The sequence below is a fragment of the Manacus candei genome, unplaced genomic scaffold (genome assembly GCF_025592945.1).
Source record: "Manacus candei isolate 608988 ecotype Guabito, Panama unplaced genomic scaffold, ASM2559294v1 h1tg000162l, whole genome shotgun sequence".
Lineage (NCBI taxonomy): Eukaryota > Metazoa > Chordata > Aves > Passeriformes > Pipridae > Manacus > Manacus candei.
In genome coordinates, this window is record NW_026138210.1 from 674,545 (window position 1) to 700,007 (window position 25,463).

Genomic DNA, 25,463 nt, shown 5'->3' on the forward strand with positions numbered 1-25,463 from the left:
CACCTGGAATGGGAATAGGAACACCTGGAATGGAAATGGGGACATTTGGAATTGGAATGGAGACACCTGGAATGGGAACACCAGTAATGGGAATGGGAACACCTGGAATGGAAATGGGGACACCAGGAATGGGAATGGGAACACCAGGAATTGGAATGGAGACACCTGGAATGGGAATGGGAACACCTGGAATGGGAATGGGGACACCAGGAATGGGAATGGGAACACCTGGAATGGGAATGGGGACACCTGGAGTGGGAACACCAGGAATGGGAATAGGAACACCTGGAATGGGAATGGGAACACCTGGAACTGGAATGGAAACACCTGGAGTGGGAACACCTGGAATGGGAATAGGAACACCTGGAATGGGAATGGGGACACCAGGAATGGGAATGGAAAGACCTGGAATGGGAATGGGAACACCTGGAATGGAAATGGGAACACCAGGAATGGAAATGGGGACACCTGGAACTGGAATGGAGACACCTGGAATGGGAACACCTGGAGTGGAAATGGGAACACCTGGAACTGGAATGGAAACACCTGGATTGGGAACACCTGGAATGGGAATAGGAACACCTGGAATGGGAATGGGGACATCAGGTATGGGAATGGAAACACCAGGAATGGGAATGGGAACACCTGGAATGGGAATGGAAAGACCTGGAATGGGAATGGGGACACCAGGAATGGAAATGGGGACACCAGGAATGGGAATGGGGACACCTGGAATGGGAATGGGAACACTGGAAATGGGAATGGGAACATCGGGAGCAGGTTGGGGACACCAGGAATGGGAATGGGATCACCTGGGATTGGAATGGGAACACCTGGAATGGGAATGGGAACATTGGGAGCAGACTGGGGACACCAGGAATTGGAATGGGGACACCTGGAATGAGAATGGGAACACCTGGAATGGGAATAGGGAAAACAGAGGTGGGATGGGAACACCTGGAATGGGAATGGGGACAATAGGAATGGGAATGGAGACACCTGGAATATGAATGGGAACACCAAGAACTGGGAATGGGGAAAACAGAAGTGGGATGGGAACATCAGGAATGGGAGGAGGGACAATAGGAATGGGAATGGAGACACCTAGAATCGGATGGAACACCTGGAAAGGGAATTGGAACATATGGAATGGGAACACATGGAATGGGAATGGGAACTCCTGGAATGGGAATGGGGACACCTGGAATGGGATGGGAACAACTAGAACGGGATGGGAACACCTGGAACAGGAATGCAAACCCGTGGAATGGGAATGGGAACAGCCGGGCCCGGGCTGTGTCCCTGGGGAAACAGGAGGCCAGGCCCAAAAGAGTTAACTAAGAAATTGGGGCCTGCTAACAAGCTACCAACATCCAAGACCATCTGTGCTCGTTCTGTTCTACTGACTGGAGCAAAGCTTCAGAGAATAGTACAGGAACATGTCCTAGGCCTCGAGGGGATAAATTAGAGAGACAGCAGGATCAGGGAGACATTGGAATAGGAGGAATAGGCCGGGAGCCAGGGCTTTTTCCAAGCTTCAGTGAGCGGGTCAAGAAGAATGGAAGAGAAGGAAGGTCAAGCTGAGGAAGATGAGTTGAAGCCCCCAGAGCCATGGAGGAAGAGAGGAAGTACCCTCAGGATTGAGGGCCAAGGGAAACACCGCCCCAAGCCCCGCCTGAGCTCCACCTCTACTCCGCCTGTTATTAATATGCATCGAGAGATGTTGTAATCACTTGAATATGCATTTAATCCCAGCTGAAGATTGGATAAAAATGCTGATTTTGTGTGAAGCCTTTGAGCGGGACCTCCTGAGACCAAAGGAACCCCGGGAGAATTTGGATACTCCTGGAATCAAGGCACAACTGGGACACTGCAGGGCCCTATGGAAAAAAAGGAACCTTGTGACACTGCGGAATTCCTGGAATCCAGGGGCCTTTGGGACATGGGGGCCTCATGGAACCAAAGGAACCCTGAGGTGTTTCCGAAGGTCATGGAATCAAGGGGCCACTGGGACACTGCAGGGCCTCTGGGAATTAAAGGAACACTGGGACACTGGGGCAGGACATCCCCCTGCAATGGCACCAAGACAATGCCCCATTTGCAAAGGGGTCAGTGCTGAGCTGAGAGGGGGCCAGGCCAAGGCAGGAGATGTTGGACCCCAGACTGGTTTCACCCCAAATGAAGCCCCTGATGGTGAGGGAACCCCTGGAGTCCAAGGCCTGTCAGTCCTTGGGTTTCTACCAGAAAGGGCCAGTCCCCTGTCCCAGGGGCAGGTTCTTCCAACAGAACTCTTCTTGGGGGGTGTGTGGAGATTCCTGCCTTGGCTGGGGACCCCCCCAAGGTCACTGCTGGAGGTTGAGAGCAGAGATCTCCCCATGAGCGCTGCTCTGGGGGAGTTCCATCCATCTCTAATTAAAAATTCTTGCTTGTTTGCCACCTTTAGTAGAATTGCTTCAACAATTGCTTTAGTGTAGTGCCCTGTCATATCTTATCCTGTACTACTGGTAGTTTTAGTGTGTATGTTGTGTAATAAATAATTCTGGTTTAGTCCTTTTGTCTGATCATTATTAGTAATAAGTAGTTCATTGATATAAATGTAACTGCTTTTCCATCATTAAAACCTGTGGGACAAAACTGGTTCAATCCCATCTCTATAATTCCTTAAATTCAAAACATTGGCATAACCCAAGGCTGAGATTGGATCCAGCTGCCCTCAGGCTCCTCTGGGAGCAGAGTTTAGAAAGCCAGGGAGTCCGTTCTGCCCCTCGGGACTCCAGGGCAGGACTTCTCCAATCAACTTTGTCTGAGCCTTGAACTCCCCCTGCCACAGGGGGGATGGGGAAAAGGGAGCAGGAAAGGGGAGAAAAGGTGGGAAAAAGGGGGCGTGGGACCCCTTCAGCTGAGGGGCCAAAGGGGTGGGACCCCCAAAGGGAGCAGAGGGAAGCTGTGGTTTAGTGGGACAATAGGAAAGGGGTGGGAGAGAAGGGAAAAGTGGTGGGCTGAGAGCCCCAAAACTGAGTGTGAGGAGTGCTGGGACCCCAAAGTTATTGGGAGAGGGACGGGAGACCCCAACTGAGTGCAGAGGGGGTCTGGGGGCTGGGGAGACCATAGGAAAGGGGTGGGAGAGGGGCAGAAAACGGGGGTGGGACAGCAGGAAGAGGAGTCCCATGGGGGTCCCTTGGTGTCCCCATCACTTGAGCCCTGGAGCAGTTCCCTGGGGCTCTGGGGGGGTTGGATCTGCACTGGGGGGTCCCCAAACCCCCCGTCCAACCCTGGGGGGCTGATGGGGGGTTCCCCTCCACCCAACAGCCAGTACTGCAGTGGCCACGGGGGAAAAGGTGGGAAAAGGGGGGTCTGGAGTGGCCCCTGAGCTCCCACCCTGCTGTGGGGTATCACAGCCAGCACGGCTTCCCCAGAGGAAAGGCCTGCTGATCAAACCTGAGTTACTTTATGACAACATCACCCCCTGGCTGATCAAGGGAAGGCACTTGATGGGACCTTCTTGGGTTTCAGTGAAGCTTCCCATAGTGTCTGTGCCCAGATCCCTCTGGACAAAGTGTCCAGCCCAGAGCTGGATAAACACACCCTGTGCTGGGCGAGCAATGGGCTCCCGGGTCGGGCACAGAGGGTGGCAGTGACTGGGGGACATCAGATGGGGGTCACTAGGGGGGTTCCCCAGGGCTCCATCTGGGCCCTGTGCTCTCCAACATCTCCATCCGTGACTTGGACGCAGCACTGGAAGGGACACGGAGCAAGTTTGCAGATGACCCCAACCTGGGAGGAGCTGCTGAGTCCCTGGAGGGCAGGGAGGCCCTGCAGAGAGACCTGGACAGATCCCAGGGCTGGGAATCACCCCCCATGGAAGTTCAACAAGGGGCAGTGCCGGATTCTGCCCCTGGGATGGGCAACCCCAGATGTGGGGACAGAGTGGGAATGAGAGGCTGGAGAGCAGTGCTGGGAAAGGGCCCTGGGGGTCCTGGGGGTGTCCACTTGGCCAGGAGTCAGCAGTGCCCTGGCAGCCAGGAGGGACAACCCTGTCCTGGGGGCATCAGGCCCAGCATGGCCGGGCCAGGGAGGGGATTGTCCCGCTCTGCTCTGCCCTGGGGCGGCCTCACCTCAATAGTGGGGCACTCTGGGGGGACACAATGGAAGGAAGAGATTGAGCCAGTCGAGAGTGTCCAAAGGAGGCCACCAGGATGGGGAAGACTCTGCAGGGGAAACCTTAGGAGGAGCAGCTCAGGGCACTTGGGGTGTTCAGCTGGACAAGAGGAGACTGAGGGGAGACCTCATGGCAGTTCCAACTTCCTCAGGAGGGGCAGAGGAGGGGCAGGCCCTGAGCTCTGCTCTGGGGGGACCAGGGACAGCCCCCAGGGAATGGCCTGGAGTTGTGTCAGGGCAGGCTCAGGTTGGATGTTAGAAAGAGGTTCTTCCCCCCCAGGGTGGTTGGCACTGAACAGGCTCCCCAGGGCAGTGGGCACAGCACCAAGGCTGACAGAGCTCCAGGACAGTTTGGATGATCCTCTGGGGCACAGGCTGTGACTCTTGGGGATGGGCCTGGGCAGGGCTGAGGGTTGGACTTGATGATCCCTCTGGGGTCCCTTCCAACTCGCACATTCTTTCATTCTGGGATTCTGTAACACCCCACCTTTGCCTGCTTTGCTGCTTCTGTGAACCACGAGTTCTTTATAGAATCATAGAATCAGCTGGGTTGGAAGGGACCTCCGAGATCATCAAGTCCAACCCTTGATCCAACACCGCTGCAGTTACTAGGCCATGGCACTGGTGCCACATCCAGTCTCTTTTTAAAAATCTCCAGGGACTGGGAATCCACCACTTCCCTGGGCAACCCATTCCAACGTCTGACCACCCTCTCTGGAAAGAAATTCTTTCTAATATCTAACCTAAACCTCCCCTGGCACAACTTGAGGCCATGCCCTCTTGTCTTGCTGATGGTTGCCTGGGAGAAGAGACCAACCCCCACCTGGCTACAACCTCCTGTCAGGGAGTTGTAGAGGGTGAGGAGGTCTCCCCTGAGCCTCCTCTTCTCCAGGCTGAACAGCCCCAGCTCCTTCAGCCTCTCCTCATAGGACTTGTGCTCCAGCCCCTTCCCCATCCTCGTTGCCCTCCTCTGGACCTGCTCCAGGACCTCAATATCCTTCCTGAACTGAGGGCCCAGAACTGGACACAGCACTCCAGGTGAGGCCTCACCAGCGCTGAGTCCAGGGGAAGAATCACTTCCCTGGTCCTGCTGGCCACCCTGTTCCTGATCCAGGCCAGGATCCATTGGCCTTCTTGCCCACCTGGGCACACTCTGGCTCATGTTCAGCCTCCTGTCAATCAGCACTCCCAGGTCCCTTCCTGCCTGGCTGCTCTCCAGCCCCTCTGGTCCAGCCTGTAGCGCTGCAGGGGGTTGTTGTGGCCAAAGTGCAGGACCTGGCACTTGGCCTTGTTGAACCTCATCGAGTTGGAATCAGCCCAACTCTCCAACCTATCCAGGTCCCTCTGCAGAGCCCTCCTGCCTTCCAGCTGATTGACACTCCCCCCCAGCTTAGCATCATCTGCAAATTTGCTAATGATGGACTCAATCCCCTCATCTAAATCATCAATAAAGATATTAAACAGAACTGGGCCCGACACTGATCCCTGGGGACACCACTAGTGACCGGATCCCAGCTGGACGCAGCCCCGTTCACCACCACTCTCTGGGCCCGGCCCTCCAGCCAGTTCCTGACCCAGCACAGAGTGCCCCTGTCCAAGCCATGGGCTGCAGCTTTTCCAGGAGAATGCTGTGGGAGACGGTGTCAACGGCCTTGCTGAAGTCCAGATAGACACATCCACAGCCTTCCCCTCACCCACCAGGTGGGTCACCTGATCATAAAAGGAGATCAGGTTGGTCAGACAGGACCTGCCCTTCCTAAACCCGTGCTGGCTGGGTCTGATCCCTTGTCCATCCTGTAGGTGCTGTGTGATTGCACTGAGGATGATCTGCTCCATAAATCTTTTCACTCTCATCTTTCCACTCTCAGCTTTTCTTTCCCTCACTCTCCCTTACCCTTCTCCTGTCTTTCCTTTCTCTCCCTTATGCATTTTCTCCAAAGGTTCTCTTTATGCCATATTGCTGTAGATGAGAGATGCAGATGATAACACCCAAAATGGCAACGTACCTGTTTACCTTTGAAACAAAATTGTTCTAATATAAACCCTACATATGTAAGTTTTCAAACACCAATTATTCAGTGTCGTTTCACTCTAATCCACCCCAAGGGATTTATTAATAAGAACCTGGGTTACCCTCCCCCTTTTCTGAGGTGGGTTGTAACATTTTTGGTGTCAGGGACAAGGACCCTTTGGATGTGGTGGAGTAATCGGTGTAGTCCAAAACTGACACTGAGGGTGAGTCAAATGGTGACCATCCCCACGTTGTGAAATTATAGTGAGAATTTTTCTCCTCCTGGTGTGATCCAGGCACATCAGACCTGTTGAAAGGCTTTCTGGTGTAGCCTGGACCTGTTCAAAGGTTCTCTGGTACCTGGACCTGTTGAAAGGTTTTCCAGGAGAGAGTCAAGCCGACCCTCAGAGGGTTAAGGGGGAGAAAGACATTAACCTGAGCTGGGTTAATGACTGAGTCAAAAGGAATGACACCCCAGGGTGAATTAGGTGGGGGTTATACCATCAGACCTTGGTGATGCAGTCATCATCACCTTGTATGAGAAGAAGGGAGATAAATCAGACTGCTCAAACTACCGGGGTATTACTCTGCCTCCACTGCTGGCAAGATCCTGGCAAGAATACTTTTGAACAGACCAAAACCCGCTATAGCAGAAGGAATTCTCCCTGAAAGCCAATGTGGTTTCAGAGCCAACAGGAGCCCCACAGACATGGGATTTGTTCTCAGACAACTGCAAGAGAAGTGCAGGGAACAGAACAAAGGTCTCTATGGAACCTTTGCTGATCTCACCAAGGCTTTCAATACTGTGAGCAGGAAAGGTGTGTGGCAGACTTTGGAACGTTTAGGTTGTCCCCCCAAGTTCCTGAAAATGATCATCTCACTCCATGAGGATCAGCACGGCCAAGTCAGATATGGCAATGCACTTTCTGAGCCCTTTCTAATAACCAATGGTGTGAAACAAGGCTGCGTTCTTGAACCAACCCTATTCACAATCTTTTCCAGCAGGATGCTCCAAAGGGCCACGGCAGACCTCGATGATCAGGACAGGATCTACATCCGATACCGTACTGATGGAAGCCCTTTCAACCTAAGGCGACTGAAGGCCCACACCAAGACCTTAAACCATCTTGTCCAGGAGCTGCTTTATGCTGATGACGCCGCCCTCGTCGCTCACACAGAAGCAGCTCTGCAGCGTTTAACATCCTGCTTTGCTGAGGCTGCTGAGCTCTTTGGGCTGGAAGTCAGCTTAAAGAAAACAGAAGTTCTCCATCAACCTGCACCTCAGGAAGTCCCCCATCATCCCCACACCACCATTGGCCAATCAGAGCTCAAATCAGTCCAGCAGTTTAATTACCTAGGGAGCCTCATCTCCTCGGATGGTGAGATTGACGGGGAGATGGACAACAGGTTAGCAAAGGAATAGAGAGCTTTTGGAAAACTCCATAAAAGAGTTTGGCGAAATAAACACCTGAAGAAAAGCACAAAGATCAGTGTTTACAGAGCCATTGTGCTGTCTACTCTCTTATATGGGTCCGAATCCTGGGTCATCTACAGCCCCCACCTGCGACTCCTGGAACGCTTCCATCAACGCTGCCTCCGCACAATCCTAAACATCCACTGGTCAGATGATGTGACCAATCCATCTGTTCTAGAACAGGCAGCAGTCACAAGAATTGAGGCCATGTTGCTGAGAACACAGCTGTGCTGGGCCGGGCACGTCTCCAGGATGAAGGACCAACCACCCCCTCCCTAAGATCGTGCTCTGTGGTGAACTTGCCACCGGTTGCCGCAAGAGAGGAGCCCCGAAGAGGAGATACAAGGACTGCCTGAAACAACATCTCAGCCTTGGCCATATTGATCTCCATCACTGGTCTACTCTGGCCTCCAGTCGGGAGGTCTGGAGACACCCCATCTCTAACGCTGCTGCTTCCTTTGAGAACGCAGCAGGATCAGCATCGAGGAGAAAAGACAACGCAGAAAGAACCGTGTCCTGTCCATCCCATCCAAGGAGTCTTTCTGCTCTGCCTTTTGCAACTGGACGTGTCTATCTCGTATTGGCCTCTTTAGCCACCAGTGTGCTTGTAGCAAATGTGGGCAGAGCCCTTCCCAAATCTTCATTCACAAAGCCCAACCATGATTTTGGATATTAATTTGGGAGTCTGGACTCATTGGTTTATTTGGTTCTGGAACTGGTATTTGGTTTATTTGGTTTTGGAAACAGGTATTTGATTTATTTTGTATTATGGGTACTTCAGGTTGCAAAGAAAGAATCTTGAAGAAATCCTTTCTGGTATTTTGGATATTAACTTGTGATTTCTGGACTTATAAGTTGATTTGGTTTTGGAAACTGGTATTTGGTTTATTTTCTATTCTTGAACCATTGGAAAATGAATTGGGACCCCTTTGGAGGGACAAGGTTGTTGATGCTCCAGAGGTTCCAGGACCCTGAGGATACCGGTGCACATTGAAAGTGTTATTCAGGGAGATCCTCTCGGTCCCAGGATGCGGGGAGTTCCAAGAAAGATCCTTGGGATTTTATTAAAACATTAAAAAGTTTAAAAAAGGTTTATAAAAGGTATATAAAGGTATATAAAAGGTATATAAAGATATATAAAAGGTGTACGTGACTAACATAGAAATGGAGCTCCATAATATCTTATGGTTGACTTATAAAAAGTTGTGATAGAACTGTAAAAGAAGAGATGTGATGCCTCAGAGTTTTTTGGGCTGCCCAGGGAGGTGGTGGAGTCACCGTCCCTGGAGGTGTTTAAGCAAAGACTGGCCATGGCACTGAGTGCCGTGCTCTGCTTGACGTGCTGGGGATGGGGCGTAGGCTGGACGCCGGTTGATCTCACAAGTCTCTGCCAAGCTCAGGGACTCTGGGCTTCTGTGCCACCCCAGCCTTTGGGGACAGCGTGCTGGTGGCTCAGAGGCTCCGTCCTTGCCTTGCCTTGCCCATCTCCTGGCTGCCAGGCAAGGGCCTTGTGACATCACAGCCTCTGTGGAACAGCGCGGGGGCTGAAAAGTGTCAGTGCTGCGTCCCCGTGCCCAGAGCCTGGGCAGAAGTCGGCTGGCAGGGACGGGCAGAGACTGTGCAGAGGTGTCAGCTCGTCCCGCAGCAGCACCATGCCCAGCCAGGGCATCTCCTGGCTCCTCAGGCTCTCGGTGCTCCTGCTCTTGCCTGGCCCACTGGAGCCTTGCAGCCGTGCCACAGGTGCCATTGCTGAGAACCGGGGTTTGCCTTGGATGGCCCCTTGCCAGAAAAGGCAGGAGAGGCTGGAGAGAGGGGAAGGAGGGGGGTCAGGCCGCTGGGATGGTGCCGGCGGGCCGTGAGCCCGAAGCCAGCAAGGCCTTGGGCCCACCCGGTGTCAGGGGAGGACTGAGAGCCCCCAGGGAGGAGGAAAGCTGGGCAGGCCCCAAGGCTCCTGGGCCTCTTCCTTGCCAGCCCTTTGGCCAAGGCCCCGAGGCAGAGGTGGGGCTCAGCCCCTGCCCAGCAATGGGGCACAGGCTGAGCCCCAGGGACACCAGACCCAGGCGGCCTGAGCTCTTCTTCCTGCAGCGTCTGCCTGGGGCAGCCCAGCCAGGTCTGAGTCTCTGCAGGAGAGGCCAAGCCCAGCCAGAGAGGGCTCAGCCCTCTGAGGCTGCACTCGCTGCAAAGGGAACAAAACATTGGCCCAGAGGACATCCTGCCCCCAAATGGAGAACTGGAAAGGTCAAGAATAAAAAAGTCATCACCCTCCATTAGTCAAGAAATGTTCAGACCTCTTTCCTAAAAGCATCCAGGACTCGGGTTACCCAGTTTCGTCTCTGACAAGGCTTTGCAGGGGCTGCTTGGGAAAGGGAAGCCCTGGGGCCCCAGTGCAGATGGTTTGGCTGCACTCTGGGGGGGTCGGCCTTTGGCTCTTGGCTTCCAGGGGCCCCCAGGAGTCAGTGAGCCGGGCTGGGGACGAGGGGCAGGACTGGCTGGGATTGCCTCTGGGGCCTGGCCCAGAAAATGGAAGTGTCCCCATGGGGGCAGCTGGAAAGGGCCCAGGAAGGAAATGCTGCCCCAGCGCAGGCTGTGGCAGTGGGGAGTGTGCAGGGGGAGGAGGCTGGGCCAGAGCAGGGCTGGGCAAGAAGGGCCAAGCCGCGGGTGGGTTCTCCCCCGGCCCCCAGGGCCCAGCCCCTGATGGGAGGGCCTTGGGCAGGGCCTGGGGCGACTGCAGGAACCTCCGAGGCAGCCCAAGGGCCGTGCTTTTGGCAGCTGGGTTGACAGGCCCAGCTCTCTGCAAGAGAAGTTGAGGGCTCTGAGCCAGAGAGGGGCTGAGAGCCGGGTCCAGGCTTGGGAATGGCCGGGAGGGGAAAGGGATGTCTAAGAACAAGTCCCTCAGGAGAGGGAAGCAGAGAGGCTGAGTTTTGACCCCAGCACAAGGGTCTGCAGGGCAGAGCAGAGAATATCCCCCACGTGAGATTGTTGTGCATCCCTCCTTGCAGTTGTGACAGGCACTTCTCTTCAAAGGTCGTTCTGGGAGCGTCTTCTTGTTCTTTCCAGGTGGGATGCAAGTGGTGGGGGGGCCTTTGACACCAAAGGGGAGACGAGCAAGGTGAGCATTTTCCTGCCAGTCTGAATCAGATGTTAATTCTGGTGGGCTGTATCTTTGGTGAATCTAAGCACATCCCTTGACATTTGGGATTTTTCCGGGTGGTTCGCAACCTGAGAAGCATCAGCAGAGTGGGAAGGAGGTCCCTGCAGTCAGAGGTCAGTGTAAAGGAAGCTGAGAGGGGAGCTTTGGTGAGAATGTTGCCCTCTGAGGGGATCCGTCAGTTGTGCCTTTGCCTCTGTGATGCTGATTAACCCAGTCCGAAGAACTGCTCAGAGACTTTGGATTTTTGAGCAGCAAAGGGATTTATTGCCGACGTCGGCAGCGAGCGTGGTTCGCACCACAGAGAACTTGGTTGAGAGTTTCACACAATATCGGGGTTGTATACAATTTTCATAAATGATTAAATATGATAAATCATATTCATCTGATCACAACATCTATCTATGCATATTAATAATGGGCAAAGCTCGGGCGGAACTCAGGGGAGCTTCTCTTGGTCCTCAGTTCTGGGAGGGGTTTGGGTGAGTCTGGGGTCTCTGCTCCTCTCCATCAGTCCCCAGTGTCCCCATCCTGGTCCCTCATGTTCCCACTCCATTCCTGGTGTTCCCATTCCCGGTGTTCCTATTCCCAGTGTTCCCATCCCATTCCTGATGTCCCCATTCCCAGTCCCTGGCATCTCCAACCTGCTGCCAATGTCCCCGTTCCCTTTCCTGGTGTTGCCATCCCAGTTCCTGCTGTCCCCAGGCTGCTCCCAGTGTCCCCAGCGTGGTCCTCCAGGTCCCCATTCCCATTCCTAGAGTTCCCAACCCAGTTCTGTTTTCCCCATTCCCATTTCTGGTGTCCCCATTCCCAGTTCCTGCTGTCCCCAACCTGCTCCCAATGTCTCCATTACTATTCCTGGTGTCTCCATCCCATTCCTGATGACCCCAGCCTGTTCCAGTGTTCCCATCCTGCTCCTGGTGTCCCCATCCCTTTCCCCATTGTCTCCTGGTGTTCCCATTTCAATTCCTGATGTCTGCAACCTACTCCCAGTGTCCCCATCCCTGTCCGCAATGTCCCCATCCCAGTCCCGACGTCCCCATTCCAAATCCTAGTGTCCCCATCCCTGTCCCCAGTGTCCCCATCTCAGCCCCCCTGTCCCCATTCCCAGTTCTGGTTCCCACAGAGGAACTGCCGGATACGGGAGGAGGAGCCAGGATTTATTGCCCAAAGCAGGAGATTTTCACACCAAAATTAAAGCCTCAGGAATAATTGTGGTCCTGGGTTTCACACAGGAAAAAGCAGGAAGTTGATCCATCGGGAAGAGCCGCAGGGGGGCCGGGGTGGGTGGGAGCAGCGGGATGAGCTCTGCCAGCAGCTCCTGCCTTTCCGCAGGGAGAGGGAAGGGGCGGATCCAGCTCCAGGATCACTCAGGCCGTGATTCCTGCTGGGATGGGAGCGGGGAAAGGAGTCACCATGTCCCTGTTCCCATCCCAGGGGATGGAGCCGGCTGTGGAGCCCAGGGAGAGTAGGAACTGCTCCGGAATCCCTCCTGATCCTGCTCCGTCCCTCCCACCCCAATCCCACTCCATCCATCCCACCCCAATCCCACTCCAGAATCCAGCCCTGATCCCAGTCCACAATTCCACCTGATCCCACTCTGGAATCCTACCCTGAGCTGCAATCCCCTTCCCATCCTGCTCCAACCATTAGGCCCCCATTCCCCTCTGGAATCCCGGCATCCATCCTGGGATCCCTGCACAGAGGATCTGGATCCACACACGCTGCTGGGACTCACTGGTGGGCACGGGGTCATATCCATTCCCCTCCCTCTTCCCTATGGCAAGAAAGTGGGATCAGCACCCGTGGCACAGGATCCCCGGAATGCTGCCGGGCGGATCCGTGCCCCTTGCCGACCCCCATCCCGGGAGTTACCGGATCGGAGCTTCCAGACACCGACTGCCACGAGGCCGATGATGATGATGATGGCAGCGATGACGGACACAGTGTCCTAGTTAGAACAGCTGGGACCGATTCCTCACTGGATGGGTGTAGCCCAAAAGTGTGTATTCTATGGCCTTCCATGCCATTTTCCCAGGAACTGTTGTCGAGGGGTGGGGGGGGGAGTCTGCAAGGTCGGGGGGGTGTCCCTGTCCTCATACCCTTTTATGGAATTCCCTGCTCTGAGAATCCTCATATCCTTTTATGGAATTCCCCCCTCTGAGGGAACGAACTGAGCATCCTTTTTTGGAATTCCCTGCTCAGAGAACCCTCATATCCTTTTATGGAATTCCCCGCTCTGAGGGAACGACTGACCATTCCTGCCTGAACTGGAGAATATATAAACCTGGAGTTTCAGAACCTTTCCACCACTCGTGGGATCCAGAGGAAGGCTGCAGCTCAGCACTCTCAACCAGACTGAGACCACCACCCTCAACTGGACTGCAATCACCACTTCTGACCAGACTGCAACAACTCTCCCACCAGCAGGTTTTTTTCCCCTCTCCCTTTACTTTGGACTCGGGGGGGGGGGCAAGGAAAACCACTTTGTTCATGCCCCAGGGTGCTGGGTTATACCTTTGGGTTTTGTGGGATAAAATGAAATTGCTTGTCTGTATAATCAGTCTTATTGGGCAAGGGAGGCCCAAGGGGGGCCCAAAGGGGCTGGTCCAGGGGGGGAAGGGCTGCAGGGGGCGGATCCCGGAGGAGGAAACCCGCCAAAAGCGGCGGCCCAGCCGAGGGAGGAGCCGAGCGGGAGCACAAAGAAGAGCAGCCAAAAGGTCCTGGCGGTCGCTGGGCAATGGCGGGGGGGCGAGAGCAGTTTGGGGGCCCCCGTGAGAGCCGGGGGGGAACCCCGGTAGCCGCGGAGTGGGGAGAGCGGAGAGGGGCGATCCCGGAGCTGGGGGACCCCCGGAATGCTGGAGGGGGGGGAGCAGAGAGGGAGCGCCGGGCCCCTTAAGTGGGGGTCCCGGAGAGGGGGAAGGCCTTGGAGTGTGGAGAGGAGGGGGGGCCTTGAGGCGGGGTGGGAGCCGAGAGCGCCAAGAGGTTTGCGAGGGTGGGAGTCGAGAGAGGAGGGCCGGCCGGCCCCGGGAGGCAGAGTGGGGAGAAGTGAGCCCTGGGACCCCCCTGGCAACACTCAAGGGGACCCCGGAGAGTGGGAACCCCCTGGAACCGCGGGACCCCCGGCAGCCTGGAGAAGGGGGACCCCCAATGCAGGCAGAAGTGCCATCAGGCCAGACAGGGGGGACCCCCCTAACCCCAGAGAGCAGAGAGGGGGAACTCCTGGGAGGAGAATTTGGGCTGAATGTTGGTGTTTTGGGGGTTTTTATGGACACAAGATGCCCGGTGAGTCCTAGAGCTGGACTTGGGCAGGAGGAACCCCCAAGGCAATGCACTCACCCCTTGTTTTCCCCCCTATCAGGATTTCTGCTTCCCAAAGCTTGGTCGGATGGAGGAGGAGGCTGCGAGGAAGAGGAAGATGCCTTGGGCCCCCCAGGCAGGTGAGGAGGAAGTCAGTGCCCCTTTGGGTGGGTCTCTTGGCTTTTGTGGCCGTCCTGCCGGGGCCGGAGTTGGGGGGATGTCCTTGGGCTTCCCTGTGGGCCGGAGGCAAATCCCCTGCGTGTCCTTGTTGGTTCCTGCCCCAGGCCCCGAGGTGAGGCCGGAGAGCGCGGAGGACAAATCCCCCCGGCAGAGCCTGGTGGGAGAGGCCGTTTTGAAGGGCTCCCCGGCGCAGGAAGGCAGCGGGGAGGAAAAGGGCCGGAGATGCCCCCGCAGGAGGGGCTCCAAAGCCAGCCCAGGGGGCTGTGAGGAGGAAAGAGCCAGCGTGTGCCGGGAAGGCGGCCGGAGCTTGAGGCGGAGCTGCGAGCTGGTGGTCCCTGAGCAGCCTCCCAGCAGGGAAAAGCACTTCAGGTGCTTGGAGTGTGGGAAGAGCTTCAGCAGGATCACCAACCTCCTGGGGCACCAGCACATCCACACTGGGGAACGGCCCTACACATGTGGGGAGTGTGGGAAGAGCTTCAGGCAGAGCTCCACCCTCCGCACCCACCGTCGCATCCACAGTGGGGAACGGCCCTACACGTGTGGGGAGTGTGGGAAGAGCTTCAAACAGAGCTCCCACCTGCTCCGACACCAGATGATCCACAGGGGGGAAAGGCCCTACATGTGTGAGGAATGTGGGAATAACTTCAATCAGATCTCCGACCTGCTCCGACACCAGATGATCCACACCGGTGAACAGCCCTACACGTGTGGGGAATGTGGGAAGAGCTTCAAACGGAACTCCCACCTCCTCAGCCACCAGATGATCCACAGTGGGGAAAGGCCCTACATGTGTCAGGAATGTGGGAAGAGCTACACACAGAGCTCCCACCTGCTCCGACACCAGATGATCCACAGTGGGAACGGCCCTACACATGTGGGGAGTGTGGGAAGGGCTTCAGGGACAGCTCCAGCCTTTGCAAACACCGTTGCATCCACACCAGGGAATGGCCCTACAAGTGCTTGGAATGTGGGAAGAGCTTCAGCACAAGCACCAAGCTGCTTAGCCACCAGCACATCCACACTGGGGAACAGCCCTACACGTGTAGGGAATGTGGGACAGCTCCATCCTCTACACCCACCATCACATCCACATCAGGGAGAGGCCTCACAAGTGTGGGGAGTGTGGGAAGAACTTCAGGCAGAGCTCTTCATTGACCTCCCACCAACGGACCCACCGGTAAGAGAAGCCCCGAGTGCCCCGACTGCAGGAAGAGCTTCGGCCGCTGCTCCAACTCCATCAACCATGGGAGGACCCGCGTTGGATGATCCACAGGGACCCCCGTTGGGCACAGACCTGGTGTGCTGGTTTTAAGGTAAACCAGCAGGGGAAATGACAGCGGTGACACCACAGGGACAGCGGTGACATCACAGGGACAGTGGTGACATCACCGAGGGTTAATTTTGGTGTGAAAATCTCCTGCTTTGGGCAATAAATTCTGGCTCCTCCTCCGGCATTGGGCAGTTCCTCCCTGGGAACCAGGAATGAGAATGGGGACAGGAGGAATGGGAATGTGGACACCTGGAATGGGAATGGGAACACCTGGAATGGGAATGGGAACACCTGGAATGGGAATGGGAACACCTGGAATGGGAATGGGGACATTGGGAGCAGACTGGGAACAACAGGAATGGGAATGGAGTCATCAGGAACTGGGAATTGGGACACCTGGAGTGGGAATGGGGACACCGAGGAGAGGGATGGAGACACTGGGAGCAGGTTAGGGACACCAGGAATGGGAATGGAGACACCAGGAATTGGAATAGAGACAGCAGGAACTGGGATGGGAACACCTGGAATGGGAATTTGTGGTATGGGAACACCAGGAATGGGCACGGGAACATTGGGAGCAGATTGAGGACACCAGGAATTGGAATGGGGACACCTGGAATGGGAATGGGAACACGTGGAATGGGAATGGGAAAACAGAGGTGGGATGGGAACACCTGGAATGGGAATGGGGATAACAGGAATGGGAATGGAGACACCTGGAATATGAATGGGAACCCCAAGAACTGGGAATGGGGAAAACAGAAGTGGGATGGGAACATCAGGAATGGGAGGCGGGACAATAGGAATGGGGACATCTAGAATGGGATGGAACACCTGGAAAGGGAATTGGAACACATGGAATGGGAATAGGAACCCCTGGAATGGGAATGGGAACACCTGGAAAGGGAATGGGGACAATAGGAATGGGATGGGAACAACTAGAATGGGATGGGAACACCTGGAACAGGAATGCAAACCCGTGGAATGGGAATGGGAACAGCCGGGCCCGGGCTGTGTCCCTGGGGAAACAGGAGGCCAGGCCCAAAAGAGTTAACTCAGAAATTGGGGCCTGCTAACAAGCTACCAACATCCAAGACCATCTGTGCTCGTTCTATTCTACTGACTGGAGCAAAGCTTCAGAGAATAGTACAGGAACATGTCCTAGGCCTCGAGGGGCTAAATTAGAGAGACAGCAGGATCAGGGAGACTTTTGAATAGGAGGAATAGGCCGGGAGCCAGGGCTTTTTCCAAGCTTCAGTGAGCGGGTCAAGACCAATGGAAGAGAAGGAAGGTCAAGCTGAGGAAGATGAGTTGAAGCCCCCAGAGCCATGGAGGAAGAGTGGAAGTACCCTCAGGATTGAGGGCCAAGGGAAACACCGCCCCAAGCCCCGCCTGAGCTCCACCTCTACTCCGCCTGTTATTAATATGCATCGAGAGATGTTGTAATCACTTGAATATGCATTTAATCCCAGCTGAAGATTGTATAAAAATGCTGATTTTGTGTGAAGCCTTCGAGCGGGACCTCCTGAGACCAAAGGAACCCCGGGAGAATTTGGATACTCCTGGAATCAAGGCACAACTGGGACACTACAGGGCCCTATGGAAAAAAAGGAACCTTGTGACACTGCGGAATTCCTGGAATCCAGGGGCCTTTGGGACATGGGGGCCTCATGGAACCAAAGGAACCCTGAGGTGTTTCCGAAGGTCATGGAATCAAGGGGCCACTGGGACACTGCAGGGCCTCTGGGAATTAAAGGAACACTGGGACACTGGGGCAGGACATCCCCCTGCAATGGCACCAAGACAATGCCCCATTTGCAAAGGGGTCAGTGCTGAGCTGAGAGGGGGCCAGGACAAGGCAGGAGATGTTGGACCCCAGACTGGTTTCACCCCAAATAAAGCCTCTGATGGTGAGGGAACCCCTGGAGTCCAAGGCCTGTCAGTCCTTGGGTTTCTGCCAGAAAGGGCCAGTCCCCTGTCCCAGGGGCAGGTTCTTCCAACAGAACCCTTCTTGGGGGTGTGTGGAGATTCCTGCCTTGGCTGGGGACCCCCCAAGGTCATAGCTGGAGGTTGAGAGCAGAGATCTCCCCACGAGCGCTGCTCTGGGGGAGTTCCATCCATCTCTAATTAAAAATTCTTGCTTGTTTGCCACCTTTAGTAGAATTGCTTCAACAATTGCTTTAGTGTAGTGCCCTGTCATATCTTATCCTGTACTACTGGTAGTTTTAGTGTGTATGTTGTGTAATAAATAATTCTGGTTTAGTCCTTTTGTCTGATCATTATTAGTAATAAGTAGTTCATTGATTTAAATGTAACTGCTTTTCCATCATTAAAACCTGTGGGACAAAACTGGTTCAATCCCATCTCTATAATTCCTTAAATTCAAAGCATTGGCACAATGCAAGGCTGAGATTGGATCCAGCTGCCCCCAGGCTCCTCTGGGAGCAGAGTTTAGAAAGCCAGGGAGTCCGTTCTGCCCCTCGGGACTCCAGGGCAGGACTTCTCCCATCAACTTTGTCTGAGCCTTGAACTCCCCCTGCCACAGGGGGGATGGGGAAAAGGGAGCAGGAAAGGGGAGAAAAGGTGGGAAAAAGGGGGGTGGGACCCCTTCAGCTGAGGGGCCAAAGGGGTGGGACCCCCAAAGGGAGCAGAGGGAAGCTGTGGTTTAGTGGGACAATAGGAAAGGGGTGGGAGAGAAAGGAAAAGTGGTGGGCTGAGACCCCCAAAACTGAGTGTTGGGACCCCAAAGTTATTGGGAGGGGCGTGGGAGCCCCAAACTGAGTGCAGGGGGGATGTGAGGGTTGTGGGGACCATAGGAAAGGGGTGGGAGAGGGGCAGAAAAGGGAGGGTGGGACAGCAGGAAGAGGAGTCCCATGGGGGTCCCTTGGTGTCCCCATCACTTGAGCCCTGGAGCAGTTCCCTGGGGCTCTGGGGGGTTTTGATCTGCACTGGGGGGTCCCCAACCCACCTGTCCATCCCTGGGGGGCTGATGGGGGTTCCCCTCCACCCAACAGCCAGTGCTGCAGTTGCCACGGGGGAAAAGGTCGGAAAAGGGGGGTCTGGGGTGGCCCCTGAGCTCCCACCCTGCTGTGGGGTATCACAGCCAGCACGGCTTCCCCAGAGGAAAAGCCTGCTGATCAAACCTGAGTTACTTTATGACAACATCACCCCCTGGCTGTTCAAGGGAAGGCAGTTGATGGGACCTTTTTGGGTTTCAGTGAAGCTTCCCATAGTGTCTGTGCCCAGATCCCTCTGGACAAAGTGTCCATCCCAGAGCTGGACAAACACACCCTGTGCTGGGCGAGCAATGGGCTCCCGGGTCGGGCACAGAGGGTGGCAGTGACTGGGGGACATCAGATGGGGGTCACTAGGGGGGTTCCCCAGGGCTCCATCTGGGCCCTGTGCTCTCCAACATCTCCATCCATGGCTTGGGCACAGCACTGGAAGGGACACAGAGCAAGTTTGCAGATGAGCCCAACCTGGGAGGAGCTGCTGAGTCCCTGGAGGGCAGGGAGGCCCTGCAGAGAGACCTGGACAGATCCCAGGGCTGGGAATCACCCCCCATGGAAGTTCAACAAGGGGCAGTGCCGGATTCTGCCCCTGGGATGGGCAACCCCAGATGTGGGGACAGAGTGGGAATGAGAGGCTGGAGAGCAGTGCTGGGAAAGGTCCCTGGGGGTCCTGGGGGTGCCCACTTGGCCAGGAGTCAGCAGTGCCCTGGCAGCCAGGAGGGACAACCCTGTCCTGGGGGCATCAGGCCCAGCATGGCCGGGCCAGGGAGGGGATTGTCCCGCTCTGCTCTGCCCTGGGGCGGCCTCACCTCTATAGTGGGGCACTCTGGGGGGACACAATGGAAGGAAGAGATGGAGCCAGTCGAGAGTGTCCAAAGGAGGCCCCCAGGATGGGGAAGGCTCTGCAGGGGAAGCCTTAGGAGGGGCAGCTCAGGGCACTTGGGGTGTTCAGCTGCACAAGAGGAGACTGAGGGGAGACCTCATGGCAGTTCCAACTTCCTCAGGAGGGGCAGAGGAGGGGCAGGCCCTGAGCTCTGCTCTGGGGGGACCAGGGACAGCCCCCAGGGAATGGCCTGGAGTTGTGTCAGGGCAGGCTCAGGTTGGATGTTAGAAAGAGGTTCTTCCCCCCCAGGGTGGTTGGCACTGAACAGGCTCCCCAGGGCAGTGGGCACAGCACCAAGGCTGACAGAGCTCCAGGACAGTTTGGATGATCCTCTGGGGCACAGGCTGTGACTCTTGGGGATGGGCCTGGGCAGGGCTCAGGGTTGGACTTGATGATCCCTCTGGGGTCCCTTCCAACTCGCACATTTTTTCATTCTGGGATTCTCTAACACCCCACCTTTGCCTGCTTTGCTGCTTCTGTGAACCACGAGTTCCTCCCTTGATTGTTTCTTTCCTTTCCTTGGCTGGTTTCTCTCCATTGCAGTTGGTTACACAGATATTTTCTAGGGCACATTCTGGACAACCACTGCTGGTTCAGTTCTGTCTCAGAGCCCGAGATCAGCCTTATGGAGCCAAAGGAACCCTGGGACACTGCGGAACCCCATGGGATCAAGGGACCATCGTGACACTGCGGGACCTCATGGAATTAAAGGAACCCAGGGGCCACTGTGGTGCCTCATGGAACAAAGTTGCCAGTGTGACATGTGGGGCCTCATGGAATCAAACGAGCCCTGAGACCTTTGGTACTCTCATGGAATCCAGTGGCCTTTGTGACCCTGTGGAACCTCATGGAATCAAAGGGCCACTGTGACACTGCAAAACCTCATGGAACCAAGGGGCCATTCCAGAATCACAGAATCAACGAGGTGGGAAAAGACCTCTGAGATCATGGAGTCCAAGCCATGACCCAACCCCACCCTGTCAACTAGACCATGGCCCTGAGAGCCACATCCAGTCTTTTCTGAAACACCTCCAGGGACGGTGACTCCACCCCCTCCCTGGGCAGCCCATTCCAACACCCAGTCACCCCTTCTGGGAAGAACTTGAGCCTCCTGTCTGACCTAAACCTCCCCTGGTGCAGCTTTAGGCTGTGCCCTCTTGTCCCACTGTTGGTTGCCTGGGAGAAGAGACCGACCCCCCCGGGTCCCCCCTCCTGTCAGGGAGTTGTAGAGAGTGAGAAGGTCCCCCCTGAGCCTCCTTCTGTCCAGGCTCAGCAAGCCCAGCTCCCTCAGCTGCTCCTCACAGCACTTGTGCTCCAGAGCCTTCAGCAGCCCCAGTGCCCTTCTCCAGACACGCTCCAGCACCTCGACATCTTCTCCAAAGTGAGGGGCCCAGAACTGGGCACAGCACTCGAGGTGTGGCCTCAGCAGGGAGAGCCCAGGGGCAGAATCCCTGCCCTGAAGGCAGCTCCCTGCAATCAGCTCTGCTGCAGCCCTGCAGGGCCCTTCTGCTCCTTGTCCTGCAGCTCCACCATTCCCTGCTCCCTGCAGCCCTGGCTCCCTCAGCCTTCCCCTGCCCAGCCAGACCCCCTTGTCTGGCAGCAAGAGAGCAGCCCTGGGCAGCCCAGGGATTGTCTGGGGCCCAGAGCTGTCTGCCACAGCCTCCAGCATCTCCTGGCTTGCCTGTGCCCAGCCCTGCTGCCCTGCCAGAAGATCCCACGGTGTTCCCACTTGCACTGGAATGGGGGACCTGCTCCCAGGCTTTGCAGGCCCTTCTGTCCCTTCATCACCCACCTGATGATTCAACCAAGGCTCTGTGGGATGACTGTCAGTGTTCCTGAATCACGGGATGTGCCCACCCAAAGACATTTTCAGCGTCTCTGTCCTGCCTTGAGATCAGCTTCTCCTCCAGCACAGCCCCTCAGGGGCTGCAGAGACCCCCCCGACAGCAAAGGCCTCTCCTGCCAGGGCTGCAGAGACCAACCCACCCTTTCCCTGGCCTGGGGGGAAGTGTTTCCCCTTTCTGTGCTGTCCCATTGCCATCTGCCCCTCCAGCACGTCTCTGCTCCAGCCCAGCACTTGCACACATCGGCTCCGGGCACTCGGTGCTGCTGCTGGGAACGAGATCATTTCCTGATTCTTTTAAATGAATGATGTTCATTAACTTGTTAGTTAATTGCTTTAGTGAATCATAACCAGAATATTCATCCTAAACAGTGGGTTAGTCTTAAGTCACTATTGGCCAGCACTTGGCAAAGTTTGTCATCACCTGCTCTTGTGGGAACAGGCTTGGGAAAATTATTGCAACTCTGAGTTTTGCTAAACTAGCCCTGATCTGCTTCAGTGAACAAAGCCTGGGGAGAGAGGTGGATTGCTGAAACTGGACACAAGGAATGCAGAATTTACAGACCACAAGGACATTGTGCAGGAACTAGAAGATAAAGAAGAGGTTAACAAAGACCATACAATAGGTGTTGGAAACTCCCTGTCTGGAAAAAGGATAATAAAAAGCCTGAAAAATGGGGACTAATTAGGGTGAGAAGTGAGAGTCAATAACCAATAGAGGACAGAATGCTAAATACTGAAGAGGATGATGTAATTTAAAACTGATGCCCTTTAAATTCTTTCTTTGCTAAACACATATAAATAAGTGAAAAGGCTGGGGGGGCAGGGAGGGCTGGAGTTATCCCCCACACACCCCCGGGCCAGAAGAAAGTGGTGCCTGACTCACTGATACAAAAGGACAGAGTTGGAGGGTTTCATTTTTCCCATTTGTGGCTGCAGCAGGAAGAGCAAAGTCTTCTCCTCTGGAAATGTTTCTTCCCTCAGGGTGTCTGGTGCACATTCCAGTGGGCACACAGGGGAATGCTGGGCTGGAATGGGTTTGTTTCCAGGTGGCCTGCACAGTATCCCCTGGCACAGGGGTGGCCACGAGGCAGGGACCAAAGGGCAGGGAGGCCCTGCCCCGTGGCCAGAGCACAGGAGACACCGACTCTGAGCTCATCAGCAGCAGAGTAAAGACTTCATCCCAAAATTCTCACTGCTCCCTCCAGTAAGGTAGGAAAACCACTGCTGGAAATGGGGGGCTCTTTTGGATTAGTTTCCTAAAAGACTTTAAGCTTCAAATCCTCTTTAAAAGTGGTCAGGAACAAGGGTCTCAGCCTTTTTAGGGCTGTGACAGACCAAGGGAACACAAAGGGTTGAGGAAACACCCATTTTGCAGGACAGAGATGATGCCCAAAGCTCAGAGGTGGGCTCCTGAAAGTTGGTGCCATTAACTGTCCTTGGGAAGGAAAGCCCCCAGCCCCAGTGTTTCAGGGGCAGGTGACAGGGTGCCCAGGGCAGGCAAAGGCCAGCAACAGGTTCCTGTGCTGGCCCCTTTTGGGTGGGAGCAATCCCTGACAGAGTCAGGTTGGCAGGTGGCATCCAAGCTTTGGAGGTGGCTCCTGGGGGGGATGACAGTCCCTTCCCTTGGGAAGGACAGCACCCAGCCCCAGTGCTGGGGGGCAGAGGAAAGGTTTCCCAGGGCAGGCAAAGGCCAGCAGCAGCTTTCTGTCCTGGCCCTTTTGGCATGGCAGCAATCCCCAGACATATCCAATTTGGGAAGTGCTATCCAAATTTTGGAGCTGGGCTCCTGGAAATGATGGCAGTCCATGTTTTTTCCAAGGACAGTATTTGGCCCCCATGCTGGCAGTGCAAGTGACTGAGTGCTGAGGGTGTTACCAAATGCTCTGACATTGTTGGGATCAATCAAACCCTCTAACACCTTGGGTTTAGTGTGACAAAGCAAGGCATTACTTTCTTTGCTGGCTGTGCATGTGACCAACAACAATGCTGCCTTCACACAGACAGCAGTACATCACTTTTGCACCCATTTACACTTTTTTGACAAAGAAATTAATGTTCATTGGTACCAAATGGCATCATTTCATTGTTCCATTTCATTCATTAGTATTCTAGCTACTCTTGCTCAGTACTCTCTTGTTGCTTATGCTAATTAGTTCATGCTTTCGGTCTTTTGAGCACCTTTTTCTCAGGTGGGCATTTTCCCCCACAAATGCTGAGCCTTTGCTCATCTTCCTCCTTACCTGCTGCTTTCTGCAGAAGGCCCTTGTTTCCAGATATCAGGTTCAAGAACACATCTTTCTCTCCCAGGCTTTGTTCACTGAAGCTTATCAAGGGTAACTCTCACAAAATTGACAGTTCTAGTGCTTTTCCCAAGCTGTGTTCTCTCCAAAGCAGCTTGTGAGGAATTTTTGCTGTGTGCTGGCTAAAGGTGATTTATGGCCTAACACCCCCTCTGTGATTAATGGAAACAACGAATCCAAAGGCAAAGTGGACCCACTGAAAGATTAGGGAAGTTCTCTAATGTCCAGGAAGGGCCCCGTGCTGCCACCAGACCCTTGGCTGTGGCTCCTTGGGGCGAGTTTGTGATTCCCCCCGAAACTGGGGCTAAAAGGTTCCCCTTTGCAGTGGTGCCCGTCTGTGCCTGGTGCATTGGGAGAGGCCTGTGCCGAGGGCAGAGCTGGAGAGCCCCTGTGCTGCTCCAGGCCTGCAGAGCTGCCTCTCTGCCTGCAGCCCTTGCCAACTGGGAGCGGGCAGGCCTGCGGGCTCCCTGCCTGCTCTCCAGCCTCTCCCGGGCCTCGGGCGCTCCAGCCCCGGCCCACTGGGGCTCCGCTGGCCTCGCTCCGTGGGGCCCGTGTCTCCTGCCCCTGGGCAGCCCCAGCCCACCCCGCTGGGCCATGGGCTGGCTTTGCCCACAGCCGGGAGCTTGGAGAGCCTGGGGGGAAAGCTTCTGCCAGGGGGGTCCTTCCCAGGCCTCCCGTCAAACCAGGCGGGGTCTCTCCTGAGAGCAGGAATTCTCCCTTGCTCGGCAATTTTCCAGGGGCCTTTACAGTGGAAGTTTCTGGCAGGGGAGTTACAAAATCGGGAAGTTTCTGAATGCTTTTCAGTTGGGGTAGTTGTCACATAAGTATCCAGGTTTTGGAGAAGAGAAGCTGAACAAGGGCCCTCTATATCCAGTTGTAAATACTCTGCTCAACAGACAAGGTCAGTACAGTTCAAGCTCCAAACAAGCACCAGAGACCACCAAGTGGCCACCAGAAGACCCCCAGTGACCAAATAAGGACTTTGGAAGGACTTCAGAAGGACCTCTCTGAGCTAATTCCCATGGGTGTGATCTTTCTGAAGGAAGGAGTGAATACGTAAGACATTTACTGGATGTGTAAAATTGTGAGTAAATCTCAGCTGCCCTGGGGGAGAACGGGGCACACTCCTGGTTGGGGGGAAGATCCTCCCATGGGTGAGGGGCTGATAACAAAGAATGGCTGCCCACTATTGCTCCCAAATTGAGCCTTGGGGGTTTCTTTTCTGCCCATTTACTGTCCCACCATGAGGAGACAAGTGCCCCTTGCAGCCCTGGGCCCTCACTGCCTCCTTGTCCCTGCTCAGCAGCCTGGGAGGTTGTCACAGGTTTACTTGTTCAAAAAAACCCAGGCAGGGAATCTTTCTTTGCCCTGCATTGCTGTAAGGGGGGATGTTGAACGGGGGAGGGGAGTTTTTGCCTTGGGTGATTGACCCACACAAAAGAACCAAACAGCACATCCACATTCCAGGCTGAAGACTCTCCAAAGGCTGTGGGGGGGTGTGGGGTTTTTTTAACTCTCTCCTCAGAAGCAGGAGGAACTACCTGGAGGATGCCACTTGCCCCTGCATGGTCCCAGTTGCTCCCAATATGATCCCACTATGAGTCCAGTCACCCCCAATAATCCCAGTAACTTCCAGATACTTCCAGGGGATTCAGTGAATCCACTTTGATCCCAATCATCCCCAGAATGGTTGCAGTCCCTCTCCCATACTCCCAGTATTATTGCAGTCACTCACAGTACAATCCCAGTATAAACTCAGCAGGGGCCAGGCTGCTCCCAGTACGATCCCAGTTGCCCCCAGTGTGGTTGCTCCGGGATGGATCAGGAATAGGGGCACCTCTGTGCCCCCTCCCCCCCTTGTGTCACCCTGTTCTGGGGGAGC

The 25,463-nt window shown here is 55.2% G+C and overlaps 1 long non-coding RNA gene across 1 annotated transcript; it reads right to left on the reverse strand.

Annotated features, from left to right (window-relative positions):
• Positions 1-11,946: 11,946 nt before the first annotated feature.
• Positions 11,947-12,738, reverse strand: LOC127463476 (uncharacterized). The gene is made up of 3 exons (XR_007900856.1): positions 12,667-12,738; positions 12,530-12,568; positions 11,947-12,178 (listed from the first exon to the last, which is right to left on the reverse strand). It is a non-coding gene; the product is annotated as an uncharacterized LOC127463476 (long non-coding RNA).
• Between the last annotated feature and the right edge of the window lie 12,725 nt (positions 12,739-25,463).